Below are 25,779 nucleotides of genomic sequence, written 5' to 3'. Positions count from 1 at the left end.
TTCTTCCTATTGTCTTGTTTGGTACCAAGATTAATTAAAACCCCTACTACCCCAATTTGTGGGTGTGGTTTGGGAATCTAGAATCTAGAGAGGGGGATTTCACAGTTTCACTTGATGTGTGGCTGTGAAAATGTGAGCTGTTGTCAACTTGATTTCCAAACACCAATTGATTGGAAACCTCCAGTCATGTCGCTTTGGTGTGCTACTTATTCAGACTTATATGGCCTCTGTTTGTGTTACATGCATGTATTTGGTTGACATGTGGAAGCCCTTGTTTCACATCACCATCTTCTGTATATTCCTTCAAATTATATATATATATAGATTTCAAGAAATTAGTTTCACTTTCACAGCTTCCGAATGCCACAACTCTTGGTTTAATCTTTGGAGGTTATGAAATACTACTAGTTTAATTAACTTGGAATATTGTTTAATATAACAACTTGGATGACAGAAATAACACAGAAAATTACGAATTATTGTTATTTTAAAATACCTCAATTTTAAAATCTCATTTGAATATTTTAAAATAATCAGAACATTTTTTTGGTCCTTTTCTGAAATTTATTTGGTCTTTTGTTGTAATTTTTGAAGTCCTTTTTCCATAATTTTTTGGTCCTTCGTCGAATCTCCTGAAACTTCCCTTGCCCAAACTTCCAAAACCCTTCTTGATTTCGCTCCAATGAATGATCTTAATAACATATGATAAATCATACCAAGATAAAGTTTTAGAAATGGATTCGAAAGTTATAGGTAAGAAGAACAAAATATGATGATTGAATAGGAAGATTTTCTTCAACTTCTGTCGGGAAGTCAGCTTATTACACTAAACATTGAGCTATTTATGATGTATCTTTTTCTTTAATATAATTAACTTAATTGTCAATTTTGGTAAACTAACATGATTGTATTATTGTAAGTATCTCCATCATTTGTGTGTCACATCAGACAAAGGTGATAAATTCAGATTTCATTGCCCACATTACATGATAGAGAAAGGAAATACTCCGGAGTTAAGGGCCAAGTACCTCCAGCAAAAAAATATGCAAAGTCAAGAAGGACATTTTCATGGCTTTATATGTGCATTCGTAAGGATCAATTTGTAAATAATAGCTTTTGTCAATGTGGATTCACTCTAATTCATCATATTTTTGTAAGGATCATTGGCAGTTGTTTATTCTTTCAATGAAGAGTAACATTGTCATTTTCTTATGCTTCCTTTGTTACAAAGTTGGGAAGGAAATGAAGAAAATGATAGATTCATAAGTATACTTATGTGCAAAACTATTCAATTTAATTTTTTCAAAATATATTAGTTATAACTTGCTTATTTTGATCATAGGACAATAAAAGCATATCAAAATGTGGTCCTGAAAAAGCATGGACATGAGCTCAAGAATCCCATGTGGATTGAGCCAAAGGTAAGTGAGTCTATACTTTGTGAACATGTTCAATTACTATGATTTCTTATGATTTTTCTTTTCACAGAGTCATAGACAACCATTAAAAACAAATTTGTGCGACCTATATGTGATGAAACACATGCTTAGTATCATCACATTGGGTATGATCGAATTTACAGTAGAGGTAATGTATTTTTGAAAGTTTTATTTTATTTTGTTATTTGAGATTAGTAAATAACTACTTTTACAAATTATATTTTAGATGTTCAACAATGCGGATCCATTTCCCGAAGATGAAATTAAGGATGCATCCACATACGTTGGGCAACTCATTTTGTGAAGAGTTCTTTTGTATACAATTGTACACAATTTAATAAATTTGTTAGCTTTTAGACAAGTTTTGAATACTTTTTTTAACACTGTTGATAGTTGATTGTGAAAATTTTGATTGTTGTAGTTTAGGTAGTGTTGATGGTTTTTAGAAAGTTTTGGATGCCTTTAAATGAATCATATTAGATAGTTGTTTGTTTTAGATAATTAAACTACATTTTGACTGGAATTTTTATTGTTGTATATGAATTTTGCTATTTGGCTGTGGCATTTTTCGTGTACAGGGATGGGTAATAGTAAAAGTAGATGACATTGTTTAAAAAAAATTTTTTTTACATCAGTTATGACATTAACCAACATCAGTTACTTTTTACATCAATTAATGTTTTGAGTGTCAATTGTTTTTTTTAAATTTACATTGGACTTTCTACATCGGTTGTAGACTCGACCGGTTGTACAAATGATATAAAAAGTTATTGACTTTCTACACCCCATGAATCAACTTTGCCTTTGAAGCCGATATAAAAAGTAATTTTTAACTATTGTAAAAAAGCTTTTTCTGTTCTAGTGAAGTGATGTCATAATAATTTTGAGTAAGTAGATAATTTTACCCTTATCTTGAAAGGGAAAGAGATTAATTGTGTGTTTTACCCACCACCATGATATTAATTGTGACATTTATTAGAGGTAAAATGAGAAAGATACTATGATTTTATGAGTTTTTAACTAAATAGTAAATTTTCATTGGTATGCAAAATTTAGTTAAAAAACCCTTATATATAGACACGGAGGGAGTATAATTTAATCAATTAAATATGTTAGTTCCTAAATATTAAAATTCTTGAATTTTTTCTTTCAAAAAATAAATTTAAGAACTTTTATATTTTTATTAAAAGATTACATAAATTAAGAATTAATTGCATGATTTTTATAACTCAAAATTTATATACTTAGATTATGCTTTCTAAATAACTTTTATATGCATAGAAATTTTATAAAAAGTAATAAAAATGTAAATAGTGTATTAAATTAATTTTTTCCTGCTTTTTTGGTTAAAAGTATTAAATTAATTTTTCTATATATTTTAAAAGTATTTTTTTTTTGAAAATTAGTTAATCATTTATTAATAGTTTTAACTTTTCAAGAACTAACATATTTAATTGATCTAATTATAAGGGCCTGATTAATTCCAATTCAAAATTTTAAGAAAAAATAAAAGGACATATAGATTAATTTTTTTCAATAATAAAAAGTTTTTGGTGGCAAGCAGCATATATGAGCATCAATGATCGACTACCACACGTCTGTTGAGGAAATTTAAGTTGGGCCTTAAGATTATAAATAATTTCACTTGTCCTCACTAAAAAAAAATATTTATCCGATCCAAATCATATCTATGTATTATAATGTTAAACAAAAACCTTTTTGATCATATACAGAAGAGAAATAAATTTTATTTAATTAAAAAGTATTATTCTAACATCGGTAAATGTTTTGCTATGTCAAGAAATAACATCTTTTACTTCTAGAAAAAATTGATTTTGTGAGGGACTCATATATCCCTTGCTAAATGAAATTTAGCGAGGAATTTGGTCCCTCGCTAATTTCATTAGCAAAAAACAACCTTGCTAAATTTAACAATGAAATAGTGAGGGATCAATTCCTCACTAAATATATATATATTTAAAAATAATTATCTAATGTCCACATCATCAGTGCCTTATCACAAGTCACATGTGGGTCAGTTCATATTATGTTACCTACCATCCCTTGCCATGGTTCAGGTTGCTCCAAATTGAACCTGGTCAGCTTAGATCTACATGAAACAACCAAGTGGATGCACATAGTAATCATCGACACAAGTACAAGAACCTAAAACCAATAATTAGTATGACAAAGTCACAAATCAAGCTAGACTCGCATATAATATAATTAGTCAAAATAATTACCTTTTGAGGTTACATGTGCCTCTCCAAATCATGCAATTCAATTTATTACCTTTTAAGGTTACTTACGTCCTTCCATCTATGGTTTGTTCAGAATGCTTTTGTAGTAGTTTTTTTTTTTCCCTTATGAAGTAGTATGATAGAAAACATTATTAATATAATATAATTTAAAGTCATGTTAAATTGAATAATATAAAATTATCAATTAAAATATTAAAAATAAAACTTTGTCAATTATTTTTTAAGCTCAAAATAAATTAAAATCATTTAAAAATATACTATGAAAATTAAGTTTTTAAAATAAAATAATATAAACTTTATAAAAGTGTATATTTTAATAATATATATTTAATTTATTAATTTAAAACATCAAATTGATTGTAACTCATCAACTGATTATAAGGCAGGCATTAAAAGTGGAACCAATGACATAAATATGATTTTTTTATTATTTTCTCACGGAATAATTTTGAGAGAAGGGATGTGAGAAAATAAAATTTAATAAATTATTTCTCTTAGAAAATTTCAAGAGAAAGCTTTATTTTTCAAATTTTTACTTATTTAACTTTCGATAAAAAATTTGAGAGAAATCTCTTTTCTCTCATGATTTTTTATATTTTCTCTCAGAATAATTTTGAGAAAAATATGTTAGTTCTGTTGTAGTAATATAAGGGGTATTATATATACACAGTAGTGTCTTATCAGATTTAGATATTATATGACGTACATTTTTTTGACCAACGATATTATATGATGTACGTATCCCATGGTTTTTCTTCGGACCAAGTTGTAGTTAAAGTGGGGAGAATGATAGAGAGGTTTCAAAAGAATTAATTAATTATACTTAGATCTCAAGTACCAACTTTCAAGAATTTGCAAGTTCGGCTCTTAATTTTGCAATTTTATTGTAATAAATTTATAACTTATTTTTTAAATTTTAAGATGGTTGAAAAATAAACAAATTTTTTCTCTTTTAAAATTTAGAATGCAAGTTGTAAATTCATTATAATGAAATTGTAAAATTGAAAGCCGAACTTGTAAATTCTTATAAATTGGCACTTGAGACTTAGTACCTCTATGTCATTCTCCCGTCAAAGTAGCCCTTTAATTAGTCAAAATAATTACAGGTTTATAAAGTAGTGCAATAAATATACTATCCCTTTGTTCTACACACAAGCCGTCGTTAATCATGTGTGAGGCTAAACCCTAGTTTTGGCAATCAGGCACGAGATGGGAGAGAAGGGAAGTGACAAAAATTTAAAACTCCCAGCCAACCTCAGCAACCACCCCATGTGACATGGTAAGCAAACAAATTCTACAATTAATATAAATATTTATATATACACCTACACGCAAGATTAATTGGCACATATATATCAGTATTTAGTAATAATAATAATAATAATAATAATAATAATAATACAAGACATGGTGTAAACATACCATTGACATTTTGATTTTTTTGAAAGGAAAATATTTCCAAATGCATGAAAACATTAATGAACCCTGAAGCTTATTGCTCTTCCCACATATCTGATCCACATTAAGTTGCCATTAGGCCAAAAATTGACCACTGAAAAAGATGAACCACCATTAATTTCCTATATGATCTGTCCCTACAAAATACCGAGAATCATACTAGACGTTTGGCATGTGAGAGGGAAGAGTGAAGGTTGTGAGCTTTAGTAGAAAATGTTGGATTTGGAGATGAATATATGGAGATGATTTCTTATTTTTTTTTTTTTGAGCAAAAATATGGAGATGATTTCTGAAAAGTTGAAAATGAGAATAGCTCCAATTTACGAGATGGATGAAAGATTTCCCCTGTGAGACCACAAAAGCCATTCACCCTAAAAGCATGAAGTGAGCCATCTACACCAGTATTTCAGAGTGGGCATTTATTGTTTCCCAACAAATTAAGTTAAATTATATTCTCATCTCTAAGCTACTACTTTCTCAAGGTTAAAAGGAAAAAAAAAAAGAAAAATTACACTTAAGTCTCTTAAAAGAGAATTTATTATTAAAAAATTTCACAAAATTCACAAAATACTCTCAAGCTTTAAATTCTGTACATTTATAGCTAAACAAATGGCATTTAATTAGGTAACATGCATTTATAACTCACTACTACAAGTTGTAATTTTTCTTTGTCATTGTCCAATTGTAAATGCCTATTGTTCAATTGTAAATGTACAAAATTTTAAATTTAAAAGTTTTTTGTGAATTTTATAAGATTTTTTAATAATAAATTCTCTAAAGTGGGACTTAGATATAATTTTTCAAAAAAAAAACACTACTTTCCACTTTCTCATGCTTTTCTTCCTAGGTGTCTGTTATTATTATAATACTACATTCACAACAATATTTAGAGATGTGAACCATGTGCAATGACAACATGACATGTGGGCGTCTATTTTAAGATAAGAGAGACATGCTTCTCACAAGACACTAAAGAATTGGTTTTGAAAGAAAAGACAATTTCATGGATAAAAAAATAAAAGGAAATAAAACCGGTACAGGAGGGTCCACAATGTCCTGGAGAAAAAGGGAAGCGGATAAGAGCCTCAGAGTCACATGCAAGAAAATAAACTGAACAAATATTAGAAAGAAAAATATTACTTGGAAATTGTATATGATATATAATGAGGGTATATAATTAATAATTTTTTTAAGAGATTAAAGTTTTACATTTTTTAGGCCCATGAATTAGTTATCATTACCGATATTCTATATTGTGAAATAATTATAAAAATAAATATAAGAGTAATTATTTTTATCAAAAAATTCAAATAAAAATTAATCAAGTATATTAAAAAATATTTTAATGGGTAATATAATTTTTAAAGTGAAAACTAACCCAATTATTCTAAGCAGTGCATATTTAAAAATTTTATATTATAACTTTTTTTCAAAAAAATTTAAAAATGCATATATTAAAATTTACATTGTTTAAGGTATATCTGAATAATTAATTTATAAAAATTTTTGCACCATCCATGTGTAAGGAAATCTCACTACCGCAATCCATACAAGGCATACATTGGGGAGACACAAGTTCCTCAAACACCACGTCTATTGCATCCAGGATAGGCATGACTTCTCAATCCAAATTGTGGGAGAGATCATCACCTTCTCATCATCCCAGCACATTTGGAGAGAATATCATTCCAATTCCCTGACACATAGGAGAGCACCTTTAGCTCAACCCAACATATACATGTATAAATAGGGCGGGTACAATTTCAACCCTACACTGTACAATCTCGAAAGGAAGTCATATATCTCAACTCCTCTTCACAATATATGGTTCTTGAAACAAAATAGCTGTTATACCAACATATACATATGTTCGCATTTTTGGGAGAAACCATGCTGAGCTTGGGACATTACTATAAAAATGAGAATATTTGACAATTATTTTACCCCATATATGATGGTTATTAAAGTTCATATATGGAGCCATCATTTATAGAGGTACCCTTTATTTGATGGTTATTTAGCCATCAAATAAGCTTATTTGACACTTATTTGTATGCAAGCTTATTTTCTGCATTACAACAACAAAGTATGTTGATAAACGTATTATGCTAACTACATATAAGAATTGTTTTTTTGGTCTGTTTGTAGGATATCTCTAATATTGGTTAAACAAATATAATCATTTCAGTACTGTAAAAACAAGTTGAAATATTTAAAAGATGGATCATCAATTTGAGTTATCAAATAAGAGATCCAAAGAATTAAAGGGCTATCATTGTCAAGAGAGAGTGTTAGACCCAAGAGGGGTTGAGTCCTTTGGCAAGATTGAGACAATGAAAGTGATGTCAAAATTGAAACCTGAGTGCTGCTACCCCTTACATTATTCCCAGTAACTTCACTTTCCTTCAATGTCAGTTTTGTCAACAGTGACTAGCAAGGACTGTGATTGGGAAATCTTGTTTGTATCATATAATCAATGTTACTTTGTGGCATGCACTCATCATCTTCTTCAACTTCCATTAATGTGGAGCCCTCGTGCTTATGAACATGATTAACCCCTTGTCTTCTCAATGGCCACAACTCTCTCCTTTTTATTCCATGTCTCCTCTTCTTCACCTCCATCTCATAGCCATAATGACTATTGTAACGGCCTATAGTAGTATGGTGTTGGTTGAAATTTCCAAACTCAATTGGACCATTTGACCAACAAACTTTTTCAACAAATGGAAGTAAAGACGCTAACCTTTGTGTCTCCATTTTTAACTCAACCCTCTCACTATTATTCTCCAATCCCACTCCCTTAACCTGAAATCTAACACCGATGATAATGCTATCGTCCTCACATATAAATATTTTCATTGTCACTTTGTGGAGTTTTAAATGGCAAAGATCCAAATAATTGAGAACACACACTGGCCCTTAACTTTTCCCATTGATTGTGCCTCCTCTGTTTATCTACTTTGGCCCACTCTATTCTAGTTATAAATGAACAAGCTTGACAAGGACTATCACCCCCCAAAAATAAGACATGACCGGCATGGAATATATGTACAAAACTCATATTCCTTTTGCATTGGACATTGATATTGCAAAATAAAATATAATGTCTTTAATATTTTTTCGTATAAGCCAAGCATTAAATTTCTTGTGAAGAAGAATTTCAACATATGCTCTTCTATGATTAAGGCTTCTCAAAATTTTTCAACAACAAAGAATGGCAATAATTCAATAAAGGAAACTCCGCTCCTCACCAACAAATATACAATCTTATAGAAAATATAGTTCTTGCCATAGTCTATGTGAAGCATTTAGGACCAGGCTATAGAAAAATACATAAGTCTAAATTTACATCGAGTTGAGATTTTTCTTGAAATAATTCTTGCATCTTATTTCAGCGATAAATCGCCTCAATGAACACCTTGAGATATAGATTGAGTTGTATCATTTGAGACCAAAAACATGGTTCCTAGTGAATAACATCCCAAAAATAAAATTTAAGAAAATAAAATAAATAATTATCAATAGAGATAAAATAAAGATAAAATTTCAGAACTGTACTCAATGTTTAATTGCATTTGGGATATTCTAAATTTCACTAACATCTATTAAAATAATATTTATCTTAATTCTACATATACTTCTTTGCTGCATGTACGCCTGTCATTAATCATCCATAGTTGTCATGTCATTTGTCCTTTTAACATCTCACAATATGGCTTCCAATCACAATACAATTTGCAATTTATACTATATATAATCATATTCTCTTTTCTTTTCTTTTCTTTTTAAATAAAACTCAAGCCTTTCATCAGCTAGCATACTCGACATTTATCTAACCCAGTAGCTTATGTAAGGTTGCGTTTGGATGAATGGATTTAAATTGAGAATTTGAGTTTAAAATTTCATATTTGAAATCTCATATTTGAAATTCATAGATTCTAAATTCTTTGTTTACATTATTTAAAAAAAATTCAAATTGCAATATTAAAATCTTTTGTTTAGATCTAAAAATTCAAAAATTAAATTATTTATTTGAATTTAAAAGAAATTTGGAAGACTAGTCAAAGTCAACAATCCAAAAGGTCAACTTCCACCGGAATCAGACAGTCAAAGCCGATTAGGATTGTGGTACTAGTGATGACCGAGATGGGATGCTTGACTTCCTTAAGGACCAGACAGCTAACTTCTACTAGGATCGAACCGATGATGACGATAGGGACTGGTCCAATCCCTATCGTTGCTGTCGGTCTGGTCCCAGTAGAATTTGATCGTCCAGTCACCATCATTGCCCTCAGGTTAGTCTTAGTGAAAATCGGCTGTCTTGTACTGGTCAACAGTGGTAGCTTGTTTCTGTTAACTTTGGCAATTTAGTCTAGTTACTGTTAGCAAGTTGATCAAGCTTTTGTAAATTTAGGTCAAATTAAAAAAGAGATTAAGTTAAGATTTGAAATAATATGGATTTCGAAAGGATTTCAAACAACAAAAAGATTGAAGTAGAACTTGAATTTAGATTTGGATTTAGGGTTTAGGGTTTCCAAATCCATACATTTTTAATTACTCAAATAATGAATTTGGCCCAAATCCAAATTCAAATCCAAATCCATGTATATACAAACATAGCATAAAATCCTTTCCTCTACTGTAAAAAGTTATTTAACTCCCCTCTCAACTTAAACACACTTACGGCAACAGAAAAAAGAATAAAGGAAAATTTGACAATCTCATCGACTTAAACACACATAAATCCAACACTGAAGAGGAGGATTTAAAACTCCTTGCACTAAACCAATCACAATAAAGTAAGGAGAAAATGAACCTAATAATGCAGAATATGCAGGGGAGGAAAAAGGGAAGACATCATGAAGCACGAAACAAAGAGATGGGTCTCAAGCTCTCTCAAACTAGATCAGCAACGACCATCCAAAGAGGTGAAGTGGTTTTGACAATGCAGAGCAGGACGAATAAGGCAATGGCAAGGCAGGAAGAGAAGGAACTCACAATTCAAACCTCCAGTCATGACAAATCATGGCAGATGCACGCGCTGGTGCCGGTGAATAGGACAACAGAGGGAGGAAGATGACAACAGACAAAGGGGTCGAATCTTCTAGATTCTCCTAACCTCTCTTGCTCTCTTCCCCCCGGAACCCCCAAAAAAACACAAATTGAATTGAAAAGGGGAAAAATATTATGATGGTCTTGGGGGCAAAAAAGAAAATAAAGATGTATTTTAGAGGAAATCAAACACCGAATCTTAAGATACAAATTAACAATAATTACTATTGAGCTATCAATCCACCTTATCAATCAATGCAAAATAAAAAAAATAAACATATAAATATCTAATTATAAATTTTAATTTACTTTGATTTCAGAGTCATTAAACCACTAGACCACCAATCTCTTTTTAAATTTATTCCAAAATTTATAAAAAAATTTGAAATATGTTACTAATTAAATAGTATTTTTATTTTTTTATTTTTAGGGTCATTATAAGGAAAATTGAAAAATGGATTTGATCCAAATTTACACAGCCTTCAACATCTAAAAGTTCAATATTTGGGGCTTGAGATAGATTTGGAAGTGTCTTGAGACATCTTGAGTGCTTTATATTGGTTAGCTTTAAATTTGAAAAATGCTGAAAAAAATGTTAGATAAATTAGATAATTAAATAATTTTATCATGAATTCCATCCATGATAGTTTAAAATTTGAGATAATTATATATAGATTTGGATAATTAATTATGATATTTAACCATCTATGTAAAGACAGTGAAGTGAAGATGTACATTATAAAATTCTTTTGTCACTTTTTGAGGCTTGATATATATACCTAAAATTAAAGAGGTTGGTACAATTACATAAAAAACTTATATGTAAATATAGAAAAAATGATACATGATCTCCATTCCAAAATTGTTAGATATGACTATTAGCTAGGCATTTCAAATAACTAAGTCATTTAATCATGACGTTAATTCCCTCGTCACAAAGAAAAATGATATTTTGTAAGGGAAATTAGTTAGAAAAAGTCTTGTAATATTAAAATTATTTGAAGATGATAAAGAAAACATTCATGCAATTTGAATTTGTTGAATATTTGATGCGTGAGATATCTAAAAGTTTGATGAGTTCCAAAAATTACAAAACATAGTGCTATTAATTTGTAGAAAAAAAAATTGATAATACATACTTGATCTCCATCCCAAAGTTGTCAGCACAGAATTTTAATGGAACATATGATAGAGGACATTCTTGCCAACTTAAAAACCTGAGTTCCTTCAAAAGATAATCCATATTTTCACCAATATTCATCTCTAGAGGTTTCTTCGCATTAGACTTGTAAATATTAAGGCGTATTAAAGTATACATCTTTTGTAATTTAATAACGCTCAATGTCTTCTCTTCTATCTTGCTCATGTCCAATGACATGCATCGAATGCCCACATTCCCCTTAAAAAAAACTAATAGGGAAAAACACACAATTATTGCATAAAAAATGAATAGAACCACAAAAAAAAAATCAAATATACTTGTCTTTTAAATTATGTCCAAACCAATAATCCTATTGTATCATTTACTTAAACATTCTTTCATCAATTCATGTTTTTTTGATAATAAATGAATTCCTAAATCGCACAAGGTAGCATTAGTTATTTAAATCTAGAAAGGTTTTCTCAAAGAAGTAAATCTAATTAAAAAAATCAAAACATAATGACAAAATAGAAGACATGAAAATCTAATCATTTTTATCTAGTTCATGTCTGATGATAGGCATTGAAATGCCTTAGTACTGTAGTGAGCAAATCATGCAAGGAAATGATTAATATGTAAAAAGTGATCAAATAACTATTAGGACAATTAATTAAATATATTACTTTTGGATAAATCTAAATAAATCCTTATTTAATTTGTTTTGTTTATGTAATTTAATTAAAAAATTTAAGACATATAAAATTGAGTAACTTCACGATTCAATATAAGAATATTAAGACTTACCAAAGGATTAAATTAAATGAATATGTATATAACTTAAGGCAAATGCGAAAACATTTCCAGGAAATAATAAAATTTAAGAGCGTAAAGAAAGATAAAAGAATAAATATTACCTTGTGATGGTTGAAAAAAATAACAAATATCCTCATCCCTCCATAGTCGAGTTGGTATTCTATTTAGAAATTATTCTCCAAAAATTTCAAGACCCATTATCATGATGAGATTATGCATCTCAATACAACTACATCTATCAACTAAAATGAGGGACTTATCTTCAAGAACACTAACCAAAACCTATGTAGAAGAGCCATATAAGCATCTGATACAATTGAGAGAAATCCTCATTCCCTCACTCAACAAAAATGTGAGGTCAAGAAATAGTTCCTTTTGGTTGTGCTTTAGTTCGTCAAAACTCAATTTCAACGAATTGAAAATATCAATGTCATGATTTTGACTTAGCATTTCAAAAGTAGCTTCCCACTCTTCTCTTCTAGAACCAAAAATAAAAATAATAATGCAAGCTTTTTAGAGCTAAGGGATTTCCTTGACAAACATCCACTACATGTTTTAATAACTCTAAATAGCTTTTTGATGGCTCATTTTGCTTGAAAGCTTTTAAAGCAAATAGTTTAAGAGCATCACGGGAATCCAATTTTGGAACTTGATATATTTTGACACCAACAAACTTAAGGACATGCTCGTCTCTTGATGTGATCATAATTCTATTACCTATCCCTAATCGATTACTTACTTTGATCAAATTATCAATTTTGAACCAGTTGTCCATGAATCATCAAGAATCATAAGAACTTTTCTATGTTAGATCATGTTGATATGCTTATATTTTAGTTGTTCTCTAGCAATATCAACAAAGCAAAAAGTTTTAAATTTTTATTCGAAATGGAGAGACACAACTTTGGCAAGAGCAATCTTTCCTACACACCACCCATACCCCATATTCCAACAATGGGGCCTTATTTAGAAGTTTCTCTATATTCTTAATATGATGAGCAATGCCAACAAGTCCTTTAGAAACACTCAATGAGTCATATTCATTATTAGCAAGAGAAGAGATTGTTGAAGTTGAAACAATAAAATCTTTAGTAACTGAAGTTGTGTCTCTCCATCTGGAAGAAAATTTTGATGCTTTTTCCTCTATGGATATTGCCAGAGAATAGCTAAAATATAAGCATATCAACATGCTCCAGTAGAAAAAAGTTCTTATGATACTTGATGACATGGACAACTAGTTCAAAATTAATAATTTGATTAAAGTAAGTAGTCAATTAGGGGAAGGTAGTAGAATTATGATCACATCAAGAGACAAGAATGTGCTTAAGTCTGCTGGTACTAAAATATATCAAGTTTCAAAATTGGATTCTCAGGATGCTCTTAAACTCTTTGCTTTGAAAGATTTCAAGTAAAATAAGCCATCAAAAAGCTATTTAGAATTATCAAAATGTGTAGTGGATTTCTGTCAAGGAAATCCTTTAGCTCTAAAAAGCTTGGGTTATTATTTCTTTGGTTCTAGAAGAGAAGAGTGAGCAGCTGCTTTTGAAATGCTAAGTCAAAACTTGACATTCATATTTTCAATCTGTTGAAATTGAGTTTTTATGGAGTAAACCACAACCAAAAGGAACTATTTCTTGACCTCACATTTTTGTTGAATGAGGGAAGGAGGATATCTCTTGATTGCATCAGATGCTTATACAAATCTTTTGCACAACTTTTGGTTGGTGTTCTTGAAGATAGATCCCTCATTTCAGTTGATAGATGTGGTTGTATTGAGATGCATAATCTCATCATGATAATGGGTCTTGAAATTTTTAGAGAACAATTTCTAGATAGAATGCTAGCTTGACTGTGGAGGGAAGAGGATAGTTGTTATTTTTTTTGACCATCATAAGGTAATAATTTATTCTTTTATCTTTCTTTATGCTCTTAGAATTTTTTTTTTATTTTCTTGACATGTTTCGGTATTTGCCTTAAGTTATGTACATATTCATTTAATTTAAATCTCTGGTCTTAATATTCTTATCTTGAATCTTGAAGTTACTTAATTTTGTATGTCTTAAATTTTTTAATTAGATTACATAAACAAAAAAAATTAAATGAGGATTCATTTAGATTTTACCAAAAGTAAGATATTTAATTAATTGTTCTAATAGTTATTTGATCACTTTTTACATATTAATCATTTCCTTCCATGATTTGCTCACTAAGGTCCCGAGGCAATTCAATGCTTATAATCATACATGAATTAGATAAAAATGATTAGATTTTCATGTCTTCTATTTTGTCTTTATGTTTTTATTTTTTAATTAGATTTACTTCTATAATAAAAACTTTCTAGATTTAAATAACTAATGATACATTGTGTAATTTAGGAATTCATTTATTATCAAGAAAACATGAATTAATGAAAGAATGTTTAAATAAATGGTACAATAGCATTATTGATTTGGATATAATTTAAAAGGCAAGTATATTTGATTGTTTTTTGTGGTTTTATTCATTTTTTATGCAATAATTGTGTATTTTTGCCTGTTGACTTTGTTTTTCAGGGGAATAAGGGCATTCGATGCATGTAATTAGACATGAGCAAGATAGAAGAGAGGACATTGAGGGCTATTGAATTACAAAAGATGTATAATTTAATATGCCTTAATATCTACAAGTTTGATGGGAAGAAACCTTTAGAGATGAATATTGGTGAAAATATGGATTATTTTTCAAAAGGAACTATGGTTTTTAAGTTGGCAAGAATGTCCTCTATCATATGTGCCATTAAGATTATGTGCTGAAAAACTTGTACAACTTCAAATGCCTAGCAGACATCTCGAACAACTTTGGGATGGAGAATAGGTATGTATTATCACTTGTTTTTTCTACAAATTAATAGCACTGTGTTTTGTGATTTTGAGAACGTCATAAAACTTTTGGATATCTCACACATCAAATATTCAACAAATTCAAATTGCATGAATGTTTGCTTTATCATATTCAAATAATTTTAAGATTACAGGACTTTTTCTAATTGATTTCCCTTACAAAATCTCATTTTTCTTTGTGACGAGAGAATTAACTTCATGATTAAATGACTTAGTTATTTGAAATGCCTAGCTAGTAGTCATATCCAACAATTTTGGAATGGAGATCAAGTGTCATTTTTCCTATATTTACAGATAAGTTTTTTGTGTGATTCTAACAATCTCTTTAATTTTAGGTATATCTATAAAGCCTCAAAAAGTGACCAAAGAATTTTATAATGTACATCTTTAGCTTCACTATCTTTACATAGATGGTTAAACAGTATAATTAGTTATCTAATCCATATATGGTTATCTCATATTTTAAACTGCCATGGGAGGAATTCATGATCAAATTATTTAGTTATCTAATTTATCTAACCTTTTTTCAGCATTTTCCAAATTTAAAGCTGATCAATGTAAAGTAATCAAGATGCCTGAAGACATTACCAAATTTGTCTCAAGCCCCAAATATTGAACTTTTAGATGTTGAAGGTTGTGTAAATTTGGATTAAATCCATTCAACTATCCTAGTCAAGCTTTTTCAATTATGATTAGGATGGAGTAGGCCAAAGCAAATAAACATGGAAGGCACAATCAATGGGAAAAGTGCTGGGCTAGTGTGTGTTCTCAGTTATTTGGATCTTTGCCATTTAGAATTCCACAAAGTGACAATGAAGATCTTCATATGTGAGGGTGATAGTATTATGACTGGTGTTAGATTTTAGGTTAAGGGAGTGTGATTAGAGAATAATAGTAAGGGGGCTGAGTTAAATGGAGACACGAAGGTTAGCGTCTTTACTTCCATTTGTTAAAAAAGTTCATTAGTCAAATGGTCCAATTAAGTTTGGAATTTCAACCAACACCATACTTCTATTGGCCATTACAATAGTTGTTATGGCCATGAGGTGGAGGTGAAGAAGAGGAGACATGGAATAAAAAGGAGAGAGTTGTGGCTATTGAAAAGACAAGGGGTTAATCATATTCATAAGCATGAGGGCTCCACATTAATGGAAGTTGAAGAAGATGATGAGTGCATGCCACAAAGTAACATTGATTATATGATACAAACAAGATTTCCCAATCACACTCCTTGCTAGTCACTGTTGACAAAACTGACATTGAAGGAAAGTGAAGTTACTGGGAATAATGTAGGGGGTAGCAGCACTCAGGTTTCAATTTTAAGATAACTTCCATTGTCTCAATCTCGCTAAAGCATTGAACCCTTCTTGGATCTAACACTGTCCCTTGACAATGATAGCCCTCTAATTTTTTGGATCTCTTATTTGATAACTCAAATTGATGATCCATCTTCTAAATATTTCAACTTGTTTTTACAATACTAAGATGACCATATTCGTTTAACCAATATTAGAGATTTAGCCAGTCATATTGGTAGTGTATAAATATTAAAATAAATTCATATAACTGACACAACTTGCCCTTGTTGGGTGTCCAAATGTGATGGTTGTCTAAAATGTTGTGTAGTCCTATTAATAGACCAAAAAAAAAAAACAATTCTTATATGTAGTTAGCGTAATACGTTTATCAACAGACTTTGTTGTTGTAATGCAGAAAATAAGCTTGATTTCAGACTAACACAACCGCAAATTAAACGAGAAAATAAAGAGAGTGGGGTTATTTATTAGAGGAAGCAAGCTGCCTATCTTCGCGAGCAGCAGGTTGGTAATCATCACGCAAAGGAGAGATGAATCTGATGGCTTTGGAAATTGATATGGCCACTCCCATATATGAGTATCAAAGCAATGGTTGCATCCATTATGTGATAGCGAATTCTTGCTTCAACCTAAAACTAAGGGTAGGGGGAAACGGCGTTAAGAGTGTGGGCTTTTATTTGAATAGCTTCATATATTGTAGGCTCTAAATAGGCTACATGCAATTAAATTAAAATTAAAGTTAGAAGTAAATCCTAATAAAAATTATTTTAAAGATTCAGATTTAAAATCTATTTTCTATAGTCCAAAGTCCAGACGAATATCAAGCTTATTTAAAAGCCTATATGTAATTAAAATGAAATTAAAGCTAGCAATAAATTCAAACAAAAATTATTTTAAAAAAATTACCTCTAAAATCCATTTTCCCGAGTCCAGAAGATCATTAAACAAACAAATAATATTCTATAGAATAAATGAATAATATAACACAACATAACTAATGAAAACATTTACACAACATGACTAAAAATAACAATCAACAAGTCATTCTCGGCTTGGTGAATTCTACGCCTTTGGAGCTAAAGAGAAACACCTAAGGAAATTGACTGATGGATGTAAGGATTTTCTAAAGTTTGGGCCATAGGGTTTTGATTTTACTTTACCTTCTCTCATGTGGCTAGCCTAATTAGCAGAGAAAAGGGGGAGTGTAAACACGAGTCCCGTTTCAGTGCTCATCATAAAAAAAAATTTGGACCATTCAGATTTTAATTTAGATAGTCCAGATTTTTCTAATTTTAATTTTAATTTTAATTTTATAAAAATAAAATCTATAAATTTTTTTAATAAATATATTTATTATCAATTTGGATATATTCATCATCATTCTGGATAGTACTGATTAAATTTGGATGGTTTAATTTAATGTTATAATTTTTATAAATTAACTATTTGGATGTACTCTAAACAGTTTAGATTCATCATTAAATTTTTATCTGCAAGGCCTAAATTTAAAGTTTTTATTTTTATTTTATATTTATTAAAATAAAAAATTATTAAAAAAATTAATGTTAAATTTGTCTTGTCTGAAGTACATCTAGATAATCAGTTTATGAAAATTATAATATTAAATTAAATCACTTAAAATTTTAAATTGAATTAGTACTATCCAAATTGATGATGAATATATTTATCAAAAAATTATTAATTTTATTTTTATAAAATTAAAATTAAAATTAAAAAAAATTTGAACCACTTAAATTAAAATTTAAATAGTTCAGATTTTTTTTTTTTTTTTTTATGATCAGCACCGAAACCGGACTCAAACGCGCACACCGTCAGAGGCAGTGGGAGTAAAGGGTGGAAAATTGAGGGCCCACAAGTTTTTGGTTGGAAGCGGGGGGAGAGAGAGAGAGAGAGAGAGAGAGAGAGAGGTAAGGTAGAGTCAGTCTGATGTCAAGTCCTAAGTCTAGAAGATGAACCAGAACATAATGGAGAAAAAGGAACAATATACTGGAGATCAAGGGGACGAACATAGAAGACAAAAGAAGCAAGAGTAAAAATCAATTAACCAAGGCAGAGTGTAAGGAACAATATACTAGAAATAAGGGGGCCGGGCGAACCTGAGCACGATCGCGAGTAACTGAGGGAGGACTGAGAGCACGACCTCAAGCAAAGATTTTAACAGAAAAAGTGAGTGATTCCGTAGATAGCGAGAACAACAGAACAACATTAAAGAAACCATAAAATGAGAAACCATTCATAACAGAGAACAACAGAACAACGAGAAAGAACAGCAGACCTCAACGGCCAAGATAAAGAAACAGACCACCACGATGAAGAACAGCAAAAAAGTAGACCTCAACAACCAAGAGAACAACACCAGGCGGCCCACCCAGACAACTTTGACAATGAGACAGAGCAGCGACTAAGTTCGAACTCGAAGAAGCTAAAGTTGGAACTTGGAAGGAGAAGGAGCTTGGAAAAAAAATCTTTGCTTGTGAAATGAATAAATACCCATCATGTCAAGCCTTTCTACTTGTTTGTTTCCCCAAGCCTTCGCTTGCCAAATAGAATTTTTGGGCTTTTAACATCCTAACTAAGGTTTGGACCATCCTAACTAAGCAGAAGAATGGACGACAGCGACCACACTCTCAAAGCAAGGACACCCTCGACGTAGGAAGAAGGGACGATGGCAAGCAAGAAACAACGCGAGCAACACACACGGTCGAAATCGGGTGGCAGCGGCAGCGATTTCTTGTCAGATCAGGCAGAGCAAAGGAGAACAAGGTCAAGGTATTACAATGAAGCCTGAGGGTTCGAAGGTTAAGCAGAGCAAGGAGAGGATCGGGTAGGAGATAATGAAAAGAGGGAAGTCATGAAATGCTTCCCAACATCTTCCACTTGACTCAACGCAGTGTTACAAAAGCCAAGGTTGCCAGCTTTGTTAAAATCGGCCGTTCAGACCCAAACCTTAGCTACTATTTTTTTTTTTTAAATTCAAACAAGAATTTTTAGGCTTTTAACATCCTAATTAAGGTTAAACCATCCCAACTTAGGTTGGAATGTTATCCAAACACACACAAAGTCTCTCCCTTTTCAAGTCTTTACTTATGCGAAACGCTAGTGGAGTCAATTCTATTAAATGATTTTTGTGCGTAATTGATTTTTTCATTCTAACAGGTTTGGACTATCTTTTTTTGATATTTTATAATGCTGCTTTTAGGTGAGTCTGTGTTTAACCATCTGTTTGTGTGCACAATTATTTCCCCAGCACAAGACATGGAAATATATTAATATTTTATAATAATTTATATCATATATATATACGTGTTTTTATTTTTAAATTTTATGATAATGTGTATATAATTTACAAATAGGCATTGTAATATCACTTAAACATCTTATAACTAAAATAATGTATTATCATATATTTTTTGGCTAATCATATTTATATATCAAAAGAAGTAACGTTCGTAATTTTATTATGTACGGCAGTTTAATTCAAAGTTCATCACTGCTTAAGCATTGATAATTTTCTGCGAGCTTTTAACCAATGCTTTTAATATTTGGAACGAATGGTTAGACTACAATCTAGATGAAAGAGTGGCTCGATTTGAGTCATTAACTCGTTATAAAAATTGGCGTCTAAAAATATCTTAAAGCATTAAATCTTACATATTGTGATATTATTGTATTGGCAACTGGAGCATATTATGGATTTGTGGCATTGTTGTATTGACAAATTGACATATGGTTTTATCTTAAAATTCCTCCCACGATGAGTAGTTTGTCTGTTTCCCGGTAATTGATGAGTAGTTTGCTTTACATTTGCATTGGTTATATTTCTTTATCTTTTTACCAAAAAAAAAAAACACAGCAAGGAAATTGATTATTAAAGAAGAAGTTATTCCTCTTATATTAAAAAAGAAAACAAGACTGGGGTTTTTCTCTTTACTCTTTCTTTTTTCATAACTAGATATGGGTTGTGTGTTAAGTATTGGTTGGGTGAGTGATGCACGTGTGTGCCCCTTCCCTAAGATGATAGGGTTAGATAAGATAATTAAAATTATTATTTTACTGTTCAAGAATAATGGAGGGGAAAAGAGGGGACGTTAAATTTTTAATTAATTCTTTTTAAAAAAAGACAAGGAAAAACAACTATATATACTTTAATTTTTTTAGTGATTCCAGTTAATTTAAACAAAAACTGAAAATATAAAATAATTTATTTTAAAATTTTATATCAGTTATGCTAAAATATATACAATATTTATTTTAGTCTATATATTAGATCTATGCAAATTAAAATTTTTAGACATGTTTTGATTGAGTTCCTTTCTTCGACACTATATAAGCAATGTGTTTTACTTTAAATTTTGTTATCTGTTATCATTACATATTAAAAATAAAAATAAAAATTTCCTTTATTTTCACATAAGTTATTTTTGAATATGCTACCCGGCCCGTATATACTAAAAATATGACCAACAATTTATTTTATTTAAATTATTTCAAAAGTAATTAAAATTTACATGAGTGGTAGTGACTCTTATTATTTAAGGAAGTCTGGAAGTGCTTGTTCACCCTTAGCTCTTAGTAAAGCGAGGAAAGTAATCTTTGCCCTTAAATTTTAGATAAGAATATGCCAAAAAAAATGATAACTTGTTACTTGTGCATATCAAAACTTAAACAACATATTTTATTTCATAATTTATTATCATATTTAATTTGTTACCGGTGTATATATAAATTATTTAAAAAATTAGAATTGATTGTTGTTAAATGTCTTGTGGTTGAGTGAAAACTCTCCAGCAAGTTTGATTTCATTTATAATCTCAAATCATTAATGCTGGTCTCTCTTAATTAAAATAAAAAATGATAACTAATTTTATAATATAATAGATAAAAAATATGTCGACATAATATTATAAAATTTAAAAATAAAAAGATAAATCTTAAACAAGTTAAATTATAAAAATATAATTTTTTTAGTACAAAAAGGCAAGCCAAACCTTGGAAAAGTACATACTTTGCTAACTGATCAGCACAAGAGACTGACCCATGACCAGTGAAGGTGATTTCAATCTCCTCTAATTGACATAGCAAATTTAAAAATATAATTTAAAATGTAACTGAGGGAGGAGGCGACAAGAAATAACAATTTGCGTGGGCCCAGTGTGCATGGGTTTAAGGTAAGGCTGTGTTGGTGTTAGTATCATTTTTTACCTTAAATTAGAAAGCATTTAATGTAAGTACTGTTGAGGAAACTGTTACTCAGCAGTAAACCAATTTGTCATTTACCATTTCGAAAGATTCTTACTTGCTTATAGTCATTTGCATCATTTTATAATTAAATTAATTTTTTTGGGACAAATTTATATTTCCTTTGCTTAAATTATAAAACATTTTTAAATAAAATTATACATATTAATAAAATGTATTAAATATACTTTATAATTATACTTTTTCAAAACATAAATACAAACTTTTAAAAATATTTTTCATTTAATACTTCATTTGTTAAAAAATATTAAGAAAAGAGAATATATGAAAATGATAATATTAAAAAAATATTATTAATAAAATTCTATTCTTGTTAAAATGTTTTATATTTGGAGATGTTGAATCTCCTTAAAAAATATATTATAATTTGGAAGTATATAATTTAACTCATTAAGAAAAAGTTCCAACAAATCAGGTGCGCCTTGGTCTCAGGCAAATGTTTCTTGTTAATCATAGTTTATTGGCAAAACAGATATGGAGATTGGTTAACTCATCAGATTCATTGGCAAGTTCTACATTCAAAAGGAAATACATTGATCTAAACTCCAGATGTGCAATCAGGCAGCCCTATAATACCTCTTAGCTTGGATTTGGAAAGGAATTCTAAGTTGTGCAAACATTATTCCTTCTAATCTGAGATGGCAAATTGGTTGAGGGAATGATATTCCTATTAACAGTCCTTTCTGGGAATTAAAACCAAGGGATTTTAATTGTACGGGTTTTCAAGAAGACTTGAGAGTCTCAGATTTTCTACAGGTTTCTTCTAATCCCTGGGCACCAATCTCTTGGAATTTGGCTAATTTAAGAGCTTACTTCCTGCATAATCTAGTATCTACGATAAGCTCTCTCAACATCTCCCAGGTTAATTATAATGATAAGCTAATTTGGATTGGACATAACTCAGGCACCTATCTAGCCAAATTCGGGTTTAGGAACCTCATGCAAGACTCTTTGATCACTCATCCCCCTTGTACGTTCCCTTGGGTAAGTATTTGGAAGCTCAAACTCCCACATTAATATTGCTTGCTGTTTTGGAAGTTTCTACACGAAGCAATTCCAATCTCTGATGTACTATTCAAGCATCATTTGTCTTCTACAAATGGATGCGCCTTTGGATGCCAGGAAGGAGAAACGATACCTCATCTTTTCTTTTCCTGCCCTGTTTCTAAAGCTATTTGGTTTGGTGGGGTCTTAACTTGAGAATAGATAGCCTCATTTCTCCTAATATTATATAATCAATTAAGTACTTTGTTAAGGATCTCATTGATCGCTCTGAGGAAGATTCGGTGGGAGACTTCATCATCGTTCTAAATCTAATCTGGGATTCAAGTAATAAAGCAGTGCATGAAGGAAGGAAACCAAAAATTGCAGTCATTATTAAAGAATTTCAACATGCAAAAATTTTTCTGGACAAAATCTGTACCTGGAATTTCCAAGATCTGGTTCCTTTCTCAGATCCGATACGTGCCAATCATCATCTGGATAATCTTGGTAATCTTCATCAGATGGAAGGCTGGATTATTTTATCTGAGAAAAAGAAAACAAGGACTTCAATTATTTTCCAGATCAAAATTTTCCTTGCCTTAGAATCTCTCATCAATCTAGAATGGAGGAAGGGGAAAAGCTGTGGCCAGACCTTCATTCATATTTGAATGCATCAGATCTGCGCTTCTCTGGATTAAAACGGTAGAATCAAATGGAATCTGTAATAGCGGGACGCTGAACACCGTGGGGAAGCTGGTGAATCACTTTGCGCTTTGCAGGGACTTGAGATGTGTTATCAAGGAAGATATTTGCAAAATCATGGGCGGTTTTAAGGAAGTCAACATGATAATAAACTCTCACCTTGAAACTGCAGATACCTACTTTGTTGGTGTCCAGCTATTAGCTCAAAAAACTTTTATTTCTTTTATTATCTTTTCTTTTACATTGCTATAATTTCCTTTCGTATTATTGACTTCTTATCAAAAAGAAGAAGAAAAAGAAATGACCAATGTGTATATATAGCAATGTGCCTCAACTTGCAATCAGGGCCATTTATATAGAGTATTCCCAACCACAACATCTCCCATTTCCATCATCATTATTAAATATTGATTCCTAACTCATGTATTTATAGTTAAACATTTTTATATATTATTTTGGTCTTATTTATAAATCATTCCTAACATATTTCACCACAATTAAAAAAATATTAAAACACATTAATTCTGTCTAAAATTTTAATAATTTTAATAATTTTATATCTATTAAATAGATATATATATATATATATATATAAACACACACACACATTTTAATAACATATCTCTTCTCTCATCAGGAACCATAAGCTAAGTTTATGGATAATGAAACGGTATCGTATCAAACATTTCAATTCACTGCCGTTGTACTTCAACCTTTCTCCAATATAATTCTCCTTCTACTCTCTTTCGAAACTGCCCCTTTTATATGAATAAAAAATCTTCTAGGTATTGTAATGTACTTAATTTGGGTGTCCTGTCCTGTAGCCTTGTGCCAGGTAGTTGATTCATATTACATTCACTCAATTTAATGAATGAACGAAAGAATATTTTAACTTGAAATAACTCTAATTAAATATGTCCACATGTAAATTTGAGGATGCGATAAGGTTACTATTTACTAATGGGGATCAAGCATCGTTAAGTTTAATTCTTAAGATATTTATCGTGCGTTAATAAATATCCACTACTTAAATGTATTTTTAAGAAAAGGAATTTATTCATTTTTCAGGATTTTGAAGGGGCGTGAAAACATATAAGAACTCTTAAATTAAAATAGAAATAGATATAATTCCAATTACTTCAAAAATGGTGAGATCTTTGGCACAAATAGAGGGGTTGATCTGTATCATCTTGACTTCATTCTAATTCCTCTATTTTTTTAAGAATACTGAATCCGGTTCTTCTCCAAGCTACCCTTGTTGAATGAGGCATAATGAAGTTTAAATGCAATGTAATTGCAGAATCATGTACACATGTAAACAATATATGCTTGTGATTATTGATATCATCATGTCTCAGTCAATAGGATATCAATAGAAAAAGTGATGAACGCGTCTACCATGTTTTGTTCACCTATATTTATAATACAACCAAATTTTTCAAAGTTTATTCGATGTCCTTTTACGGAGATGATTTTTCTGACCACATTGTAATGAAGATGCTGATTTATTCTTTTGGTTTTGGGAAAATTACTCCTAATTAAGTTTCAAAATTCATCATTATTCTATGTCCTTTTGATTTAGAATATATGCATATTTTTTTATTATAAACAATTTAAGTATGTTAATATACATTTTAGAATAACATTTACGAAAATTTCAATAAGTGAAAAAGTTTATCCTCTATTTAACAACTTTTACGAGACTTATGTAAAAGAAAACAGAGAATGGCACCTAAGTCCCTCATATAAGAAAAATTAGCACCTAAGGCCTAATACATTTTGAATCTATTTTGTAGGCCCAAAGGCCTTACATGCAAATATATAAAGATTCATTCTCATCTGGTTTGAAAAAATAACATCGTGCGTAGAACATTATGTTGTTAATGCATGAATCATGTTATATATGGACATTCTGTTAGTCATACACCTAGAAAATTTAAAAATTACTATTTAACTAAACCACGCATGCTATGTATATGAACAGATATTGTGTTATTAATGTATAGATCTTGTCAGGATATATACGAACATTCTATTGTTCATACACCTAAAAAACTTAGACATTATTGTTCAACTAAATCACATGGACTATATATAATGAATGGATATTGTGTTGTTGATGTATGAATCTTTTCATGTTATATACGAACATTCTATTGTCCATACACATGAGGAAATTTTCATTATTGTTAAACTAAATTGCATGGACTATATAGTGATCAATAGACATTGTGTTTTAAATGTATGGACCTTTTCACATTACATACGAACATTTTATTATACATATACCTAAAAAACTTGTACATTTCAAACAAGAAGCAAATGAGTCTTTTTACTAGCAAACATATGTACATATTTAAGCTTACAAAATCAATTCAGAATGTATTGGGTATTAGGTGCAAATTTCTTTGATTTGGAGGCATTAGGTTCCATTTTCCAAAAGAAAATTGCGTC

At 30.1% G+C, this 25,779-nt stretch overlaps 1 long non-coding RNA gene across 2 annotated transcripts; it reads right to left on the bottom strand.

Annotated features, from left to right (window-relative positions):
• Positions 1-3,369: 3,369 nt before the first annotated feature.
• Positions 3,370-23,500, bottom strand: LOC129287210 (uncharacterized). 2 transcript variants are annotated; one of them, XR_008587622.1, is made up of 3 exons: positions 23,276-23,500; positions 23,063-23,166; positions 3,370-3,549 (listed from the first exon to the last, which is right to left on the bottom strand). It is a non-coding gene; the product is annotated as an uncharacterized LOC129287210 (long non-coding RNA). The 2 variants fall into 2 exon arrangements; XR_008587623.1 differs by lacking the exon at positions 3,370-3,549 and adding an exon at positions 16,334-16,994.
• Between the last annotated feature and the right edge of the window lie 2,279 nt (positions 23,501-25,779).

Source organism: Prosopis cineraria, unplaced genomic scaffold, assembly GCF_029017545.1.
Source record: "Prosopis cineraria cultivar Desert tree isolate PC_DT_omini unplaced genomic scaffold, ASM2901754v1 PC11, whole genome shotgun sequence".
Classification (NCBI taxonomy): domain Eukaryota; kingdom Viridiplantae; phylum Streptophyta; class Magnoliopsida; order Fabales; family Fabaceae; genus Prosopis; species Prosopis cineraria.
This window is presented reverse-complemented; position numbering and strand designations above follow the sequence as displayed.